We start from the raw sequence: 8,934 nt of genomic DNA, 5'->3' as shown, positions 1-8,934 counted from the left end.
TTGACAGGGCCACCAAACACACTCAACTGAGACAAAATGGCCTCTTCAACAAATGGTGCTGGGAGAACTGGATATCCATGGCCAAAAGAATGAGAGATGATCACCATCTTACACTCTATACAAAGATTAACTCAAAATGGATCAAAGACCTAAATATAAGACCAAGACCCAACACCATAAAATTCCTAGAAGATAATGTAGGGAAGCATCTATAAGATCTTGTAGTAAGAAATGGTATCATAAACTTTACACCCATAGTATGAGAGACAAAAGAAAGATTAGATAAATGGGACCTCATCAAAATTAAAAACTTCTGCCCTTCAAAGGAGTTTGTCAAGAAAGTGAAAAGGCAGCCTACTCAATGGGGGAAAATATTTGGGAACCACTTATCTGAAAAGGACCTAATATCCAGCATATATAAAGAAATCCTACATCTCAAAAATAAAAAGATAAACAACCCATCTAAAAAATGGGCAAAAGACTTGCTACTTTTCCAAAGAAGAAATACAAATCACTTTTAAAAAGCACATGAAAAGATGCTCAACATCACCACCTATTAGGGATATGGAAATCAAAACTACAATGGGATATCACTTTTTATGTATTAGACTAGCAGCTATTAAAAAAACATAGAACCATAAGTGTTGGAGAGGATGTGGAGAAATTCTACATTCCACTGTTGGTGGGAATGTAGAATGGTGCAGCCATTGTGGAAGATGATTTGGCAGTTCCACAGGTACATAACTATAGAATTGCCATATGCTCTAGCAATTACACTGCTGGACTTATAACCAGAAGAATTGTAAGCAGGGACACGAACAGATATATACACACCAACATTCATAGCGGCATTATTCACTATTGCCAAAAGTTGGAAGCAACCCAAGTGTCCATCAACAGATGAATGGATAAGCAAATTATAGTACATACAAACAATGGAATATTACTCAGCTGAAACAAGGAATGAAGCATCAACACATGGGACAACATGGATGAATCTTGAAGACCTTATGTTGTGTGAAGTAAGCCAGGCACTAAAGGGCAAATATTACATGTCCTCACTGATATGATCTAAGCAAATTGAACAGGTTCACAGAGCTAGAGTCTGAAAGATAGGTTATCAGGAAGAAGAAATGGAATAGAGTGTGGCGAGCTGATGCTCTATGGGCAAAAACTATGATAATGTGAAAGGGGGTGGTTTGGCAGTGGAGGGGGGTGATAGTGAACAGAGATGTGAAAGGGGTTGATGGTGCTGAAATGTGAGGGTGAGCAGGGTAGGGAATTTGGATGGACTATCTATGGAGCTGGGTGCAAGACCAGAGGAAGAAACAGGTGAATTCTGGGAATTTGTATGTCTGTGGTTGAAACTACAATGGTGGAATTTTTTTTTTTTTAAAGCAAATATGGCAGGGGAGGGTCACTGGTGCAGAGCATTGGTGGTGGGGAGATATATGGGAAAGGGTGCACCTGGAGCATGCTTCTATAGAATATGAATGTATTCATCTTGGCATAGGCTGTTACCTCAGTGGGTGAAGAACCACACAATAACCAAAAAAATATTAAACTGTCATCCTGGGTAGTCCTGCTACATTCTCAAATTAAGGGGCAAGAACATCTTGAGTACAAAGGCAGTGCATAATAAAAGAAAACATACCAGTATGTCAAGGCAAACCATAATGTAAACCATTGACGGTGGTTAGTAGCAGTGCTTCAATATTTGTTCATTGATTGTTGTTCATTGACATACCAGTATGTCAAGGCAAACCATAATGTAAACCATTGACGGTGGTTAGTAGCAGTGCTTCAATATTTGTTCATTGATTGTTATAAATTTACCATAGTCATGTAGGATGTTATTGCTAGAGGAGGAAGTGGGGGCAGGGAGTGGGGTGTATGGGGATGCCTGTATTTTATTTTTTAAATATATTTTTAATTTATTTTTAAAAGATACTTAGATTCCATAAATGCTACATAAAAAATATAAGGGATTCTCATATGCCCCACTCCCCATACCTCCCACTTGTTCGCACATTAATAACTTCTTTCATTAGTGTGGTATATTCATTGCAATTGATTAATACATTTTGGAGCATTGTCACTATAGATTATAGTTTACATTGTAGTTTACACTCTCTCCCACTCAATTCTGTAGCTTCTGGCAGAGTATACAGTGGCCTCTGTCATTGCAATGTCATTCAGGCCAATTCCAAGTCCTGAAAATGCCCCCATATTACACTTCTTTTTCCCTTTCCCTGACTTCAGTACCTTCAGTGGCTACTGTCTCCACATCAATGACATAATTTCTTCCATTGCTAGAATCACGATGTCTATAGTAGAATACCAGTAAGTCCACTCTAGCCCATATTTTATTCCCCAATCCTGAGGATTTTGGGGTGGTGATGCCCACTCCGCCTCAAATTGAGAGGGGTTTCAATCCCATAATGGCTGATGGATGGGACTCTTTTGCTTGTAGTTGTAGACTCTCTTGGTTCCTTGATGTGGTGGTTGTCCATCCTCACCTCCTTGTTGATTGTTCTGGGTGAGTGCAATGAACTGGAGAGTAGATGTTGCAACCCTGCTGAGGCTTAGGGTCCAGCTTGGCAGATGGACAGCCCAGAGATTCAAGTCTCTTGGACATACACCTACCAACTCCAGCACCAAATGTAAGTTCAAATAAAAGGAACAGAAGAAGCATGGGTAGAGAAGTCACTTCTGAGTCCAACTCTGCCACACTCAGATACACAAACTCCAAAGTAGGGTCCACTTGCAAGACACCAAACTCTGGAGCTATCTGACATGACCATAGGACCTGAGTGTCTCCAGATCCCCCAGGAGCCCCACTATTTGAGGTAGTGTCTACTTTGGCTGTCTATGAGAGTTTGCTGATATGTGCATAAGTGTTACCTCTTTGATGACCTCCCAACTCACTTTGAAGTCTCTTAACTATATAAACTCATTTATCTTTACCTTTCCCCCTTATATTCAAGGTCTTTTTCCAGTTGCATCACCAGCCGGTGCTTGGTAGTAATCCCTCGGTGCCAGGAAAACTCATCCCCAGGAGTCATGTGCCATGCTGGGGGGAAGGTAATGCACTTATCTTCTGAGTTAGGCTTAAAGAGTAGCCACATTTGAGCAACATGGAGGCCCTCAGGAGGTAACTTTAGGCATCCTACAATCCTAGGCTAAGTTGTAATTTCAAGAGAGCAAAAATCTCATAAGCGTTGTCATCAATATCAAGCGCCCATCAATGGACCATCTTTCTCCACTGTTCATTGCCCATATATTTGGGGGATTGTTGCTGTTCCATTACAGAACGTGGCAGAGCTCCCCAAGATGGGAATTGAATATTCTTTCGGTTGTTGTGCGAATCTCTACCCACTGTGGCAACGCCCCATGAACATTTGGACATATTTATATACCTTATATATGTATGTCCAGGTGAACTTCCTCCCATGTATCCCTATCAGTGACAACCCACACCAATGATCTTCCCTGCCATAGTTGTAATACTTTTGTGATCCAAAACTTCTTCAGTAATGAAGCCAAGAATATTGCCAAATTCGATTGATGGCAAAAAGAAATAATAATGATAGGTTTAAACATGTGAAATAAAATACATAATAATCTAGAAAAACTAAAAGTAAAATAAAGTAAAAAAATGGGGTATTAAAAAATGAAAAATACTAAAAATATTTTTTGACATTTTGCCTTTTATCACTGTCATACTTGTTGTCCTATATGCACAGTGGTGTTTTTTTCCATTTCTTCCCCAGTGTCTTACTTTTTTCCATTTTGTCTTCAAAGAAGTTTTAGGTCACAGTAAAGTCACATACAGAGTATAGGGGACTCCCATATACCCAACTTCCTCCCCCTTCTTCCCTTTCCCTGTTAATAACCTTTTTACATATGGAGGATACATTTGTTAAAACTGATGTACAAATATTGAAACATAGCTACTAACCATGGTCAATGGTTTACATTTTAGACCATATACTTTATAAAATTTTTGATGAAATTTAACATGACCTGTATCCATCACTGCAAGATAATGCAGAACACTTCCATTGTCCCCTAAATACCCCTTCTTCCATCTATTCTATTCCTCCCTCCCCCTCCCCTTGGTGCCCATGGCAACCACCAGGCTTCACTCCTTGAAGGGCAAGATTCCTAGATACTTGAAACAATGATGAGGGCTAGTCTATCTGCCCTATTAGGAACTGTCTATGCTCTCAAGGAACACCCTCCCCTCTGTATGAAACAACATTGGGCCTTCTCAGTATGGGAGTCCAACTCTTTCCCACTCATTATGTGGGTCCCCTCCCTGTTACAACTCATTATGACAAAATGATCACTAGCACATTTCTCTACAAGACTGCCCCAGGTGCACCCTGTTCCAAATGCCCCCCTTCCCCCCCATGCAAAACCTTAAACCAGTAACCCTTCCTTGTTATATTGCCAAAACAGTTTTCTCAACATTGTAGTTTCAACCACGTACCCATCAATCCCCAGTGTTTACCTGCTCCCTTCCAACCCTCTCTCCAGCCCATGGACTGTTCAACCCATCCTCCCCACCCTATCCCCCTGTTAAGCTTGCACTGCCCAACCCAATAGTATCCCTACATCTCTGTCACATCCCTTCACTACACAACTACTCACTTCCACCTTATCATAGATTTTGCCCATATCAGCGTTGGCTCACAACCTTCTCCTTTTCTAATTCCTGTAAACCTGTCTTCCAGACTCTAGTTCTCTGAGTCTGTTCAATTTGCTTAATTCATATCAGAGGTCATGTAATATCTGTCCTTCAATGCCTGGCTTGCTTTACTCAATGTAAGGCCCTCAAGATTCATCCATGTTATCCCATGTATTAGTACTGTATTCCTTCTTACAGCTGAATAATATTCCTTTGTATGCATATACCGTGTTTTGTTTATCCATTCATCTGTTGATGGGCTTTTTGGTTGATTGCAACTTTTGGCAATAGTAACTAATGCCACAATCAACATTGGTGTGCATATATCTGTTTGTGTCCTTGCTTTCAACTCTTCTGGGTATATACCCAGCAGTGGAACTCTGAGTCATGGCAGATCTACAGTTACTTTTTTGAGGAATTGTCAAACTGTCATCCACAATGGCTGGACCATTCTACACTCCCACCAGGAGTGGATGAGAGTTCCCATTCCTCTACATTCTCTCCAACACTTGTAATCCTTTTTCTTTATGGTTGCCAGTCAAATGGGTGTAAGATGGTATCTTATTGTAGTTTTGATTTGCATTTCCCTAATAGCTAGTGATGTTCAGCATCTTTTCATGTGCTTTTTAGTCATTTGTATTTCTTCTTTTGAGAAGTGTCTGTTCAAATCACTTGTCAATTTTAAAAATGGGTTGTTTGTCTTTTTATTTTTGAGATATAGGATTTCTTTATATATGCTGGATATTAGGTTCCTATCAGATATATGATTACCAAATATTTTCTCCCAGTGGGTAGTCTTTTCTATTTCTTGACAAACTCTTTTGAGGTGCAAAAGGTTTTAATTTTGAGGTGGTCCCAATTATTTATTTTTTCTTTCACTGTTCATGCTTTGGATGTGAAGTTCATGAAACCATTTGTAATAGACAAGGTTCTGTAGATGCTTCCCTACATTATCTTCCAAAGTCTTTATGGTCTTGGTTCTTCTCTGTATTTTCTATGTGACTTCTCTATAACCAAAGCTTCTCAGAAAATAAAGTTAAAAAAATAAGACATTGGGGGAACATACAGAAGAAATTATCAATATACATGAAAGATAGATCGTACTGAGATGAAAGGCACAAAGTAAAAATTATTATTTTGTTTTTTAAATTTTATTTTATTTTTTGGTTTTGTTTTTGGAAAGGTTTTGGGTTGCAGAGGGGTTACAGCTGTGGTGTGGGAGGATCACTGGTCTGAGGTGTTGGTGGGGGGATGTGTGTGTGTGTGTGTGTGTGTGTGGGTGCACCTGAGGCATGTCTCTGTGGAGTGTGTGTGTTCATGTGGCCATGGGGTATTGTCTCAGAGGATGGAGACCCACAGAATAACCTATGGAATATTGAATTCTCATACTGGAGAGTTCTGCTACAATCTCTCATAGAATGGTGAGAATCTCTGTAGTACATGGACAGTGCCTAGCAAAGAAGGGTGGATCAATGCACCAGGCCCTTGAAATTGATGCTTGTGTTTATGAACCTTGTTCTTGTGAAATCAAAACTTGGCCTGGCAATATATAATTCCTAAGAGTTACCTCCTGAAAGCCTCCTTGTTGCTCATATGTGGCCTCTCTCTAAGTCAAACTTAGCATATAAATTCACTGCCTTCACCCTTGCCCCCAACGTGGGGCATGACTCCAGGGATGAGCCTCCCTGACACCAAGGGATTAATACCAAGCACCAATTAACCATGCATTTGGAGAAAAGCCTAGACCAAAAGGGGGAAACATTAAATGCAAATGAGTTTTTATGGCTAAGAATTTCAAAGGGAGTTAGGATGTCATTCTAGAGGATACACTTATGCATGTCTCAGGAGGATCTCACTGTCGCCACAGTAAATGGTGCCTCAAATTGGGGTTCTTCTGGGGGCTCTAAAGACATCTAGACACAATAAGCAGGGCAGTCAACACCAGGAAATCAGCACTCCATCAGTGGGCCTTACCTTGGAATATATGATTACCCATTTCCCCTAAGGCATCAGAGTTAGACTCATTTATAATTTTCCTACACATGATTCTTCTATTCCATTTATTTGAACCTAAAATTAGTACTATACACATTAAATATATGTCCCAGAGACTTAAATCTTCCAGCTGTTCATATACTGGGTGAGACTTGAATCTCAATAAAGTTGCAGCCAATACCTATTCTCCAGTTCATCAGACTCACCCAGGGCAACTTACAAAAGGATGATGATGGACAATACCCAACCCAAGAAGCAGAGAGTATCTTCAACTGCAAGCACGACAGTTCCATTCATCTGCCCCATGAGATATAAGCCTCCTCTCAATCAGAAGCAGAGTTGGGCATTACCATACTCAAATCCTCAAGATAAAGGATCAAACAAACATAAGGGGGGAATGCAACTATGGACTAAAGCAGACTTATTACTATTGTAGTAATGGAAGAACTTGTAATATTGATGTAAAGACAGTGTTCTGGGGAGAGAGAGGGAACAATAGGTGTAACATGGGGCATTTTGGAATCATTCTCCATAATATTATAATGATGGACACCAGCCATTATATATTTATACATTTTGTCCAAACCTGCATTGTGAAGTATAAAACATAAAGTAAACTGTAGACCATGGTTAGTAGCAATGCTTCAATATGTGTTCATCAATTGTAACAATTGTACCACACTAATGAAAGATGTTAAAGGGGGGAAATGTGGGAGGGGGAAGGAGTAGGGTATATGGGAGGCCCCTACATTTTCAATGTGACATTTATGTAATCTAGAGCTCCTTTAAAAATTTTTAAAAAAATTTAAAAATAACAGAAAACTACAAGAGATGGAGAGGATGTGGAAAAATAGGAGCATTCTTTCACTGTTGGCGGGAGTATAAAATGGTGAGACCTCTGAGGAAATTGATTTACCAGTTCTAAATACAAAACTGCTGTATTATCTGGCAATCCCACTTTTAGGAATGTATTCAGAAGAACTGAAACATAAACATGTGTTTCAACACCGATGTTCATAGCAGTATTATTCACAATTGCTAAAAGATGGAAACAACCTAAGTGTCTACCAACCAACAAGTGGGTAAACCAAATGTGGTAGATATATATGCTTGATGGAATACAATTCAGGCATAAGAAGAAATGAATTGGTGAAGCACATGACAACATGAAGAAACCTTAAGGACATTCTGTTGAGTGAAATAAGCCAGACAGAAAAGGAAAAATATTGTTTGGTGTCACTGATAAGGACTAAATGCAATGAGCAGACTTATGGAGTTGGACAATGGAATGTAGGTTTTGTGGGAGACAGAATGTGGGTTGAGAAGGGGAAGCTGATGCTGGATGTATGTAGAATTTTTAATGAGGTCAATTTTAAATATATGGTAATGGATGGAGTTGGTGGTGGCACATAATGAGTTTAACAAAAACTTTAAATTTATCGATGTGATTGTGGCTGAAGCATGAAGTCCAGGGAAGTTAAAGTTATTTGGAAGCAGCTGGAAAGGGAAGTCTAATAGTGATTTTGGTGGTAGATAAGGATTGTGGTTAAAAATATATGTACAGAAATGTTCTTCTACTACAAGGTGTTAAGAATATGGTGATACATGGGAAAAATACACAGTGTCATGTATAGACAATAGTTAACAATAATGTATTAATATTTTTGTAGCAAAAGCAAAGAAACTACTATATCAAGGCTAAGGGTCAAAAAAAGAATATGGGGTTTAATTTTATGACATATGAATAGATTAAGCATTTTTTTCTCTTCTTCATTTTCTTCATTAACAAGAAGACACCGATTATACCATTTCACCAGTTCAAGCTCATCGGTGCATCTTTCTGAGCACAGGAGGAACAATTGAGTTTGTTTTGGGGATTTGATGAGATAAAAGTTCCTGGACAGAACTTTCTCAGAATGATATTTCCATGACTTAATCTGCCTTTTGTCTGCTATTTTATTTTTTGAATTTGAAATAAAATTTGAATAAAAAAGCCATTACTATTTTTAAAAAGTACAATAAGATACCATTCATACCTACTAAAATGGCTACTATTTAAAAAACAGAAAATTAGCAAATGTTGGATATGGAGAAATAAGAACACTCATTCATTGATGGTGATAATTTAAGTGTTGCATCTCCTGTGGAGGACAGTTTGACAGTTCCTCAGAAAGTTAAGTATGGAATTATCATACAACCCCATAATCCTACTTCTAGGTGTATACCCAAAAGGCCTGGAAACAGGG

The sequence above is a fragment of the Dasypus novemcinctus genome, chromosome 13 (assembly GCF_030445035.2).
Source record: "Dasypus novemcinctus isolate mDasNov1 chromosome 13, mDasNov1.1.hap2, whole genome shotgun sequence".
Classification (NCBI taxonomy): domain Eukaryota; kingdom Metazoa; phylum Chordata; class Mammalia; order Cingulata; family Dasypodidae; genus Dasypus; species Dasypus novemcinctus.
Note: the sequence above shows the minus strand (reverse complement) of the source record.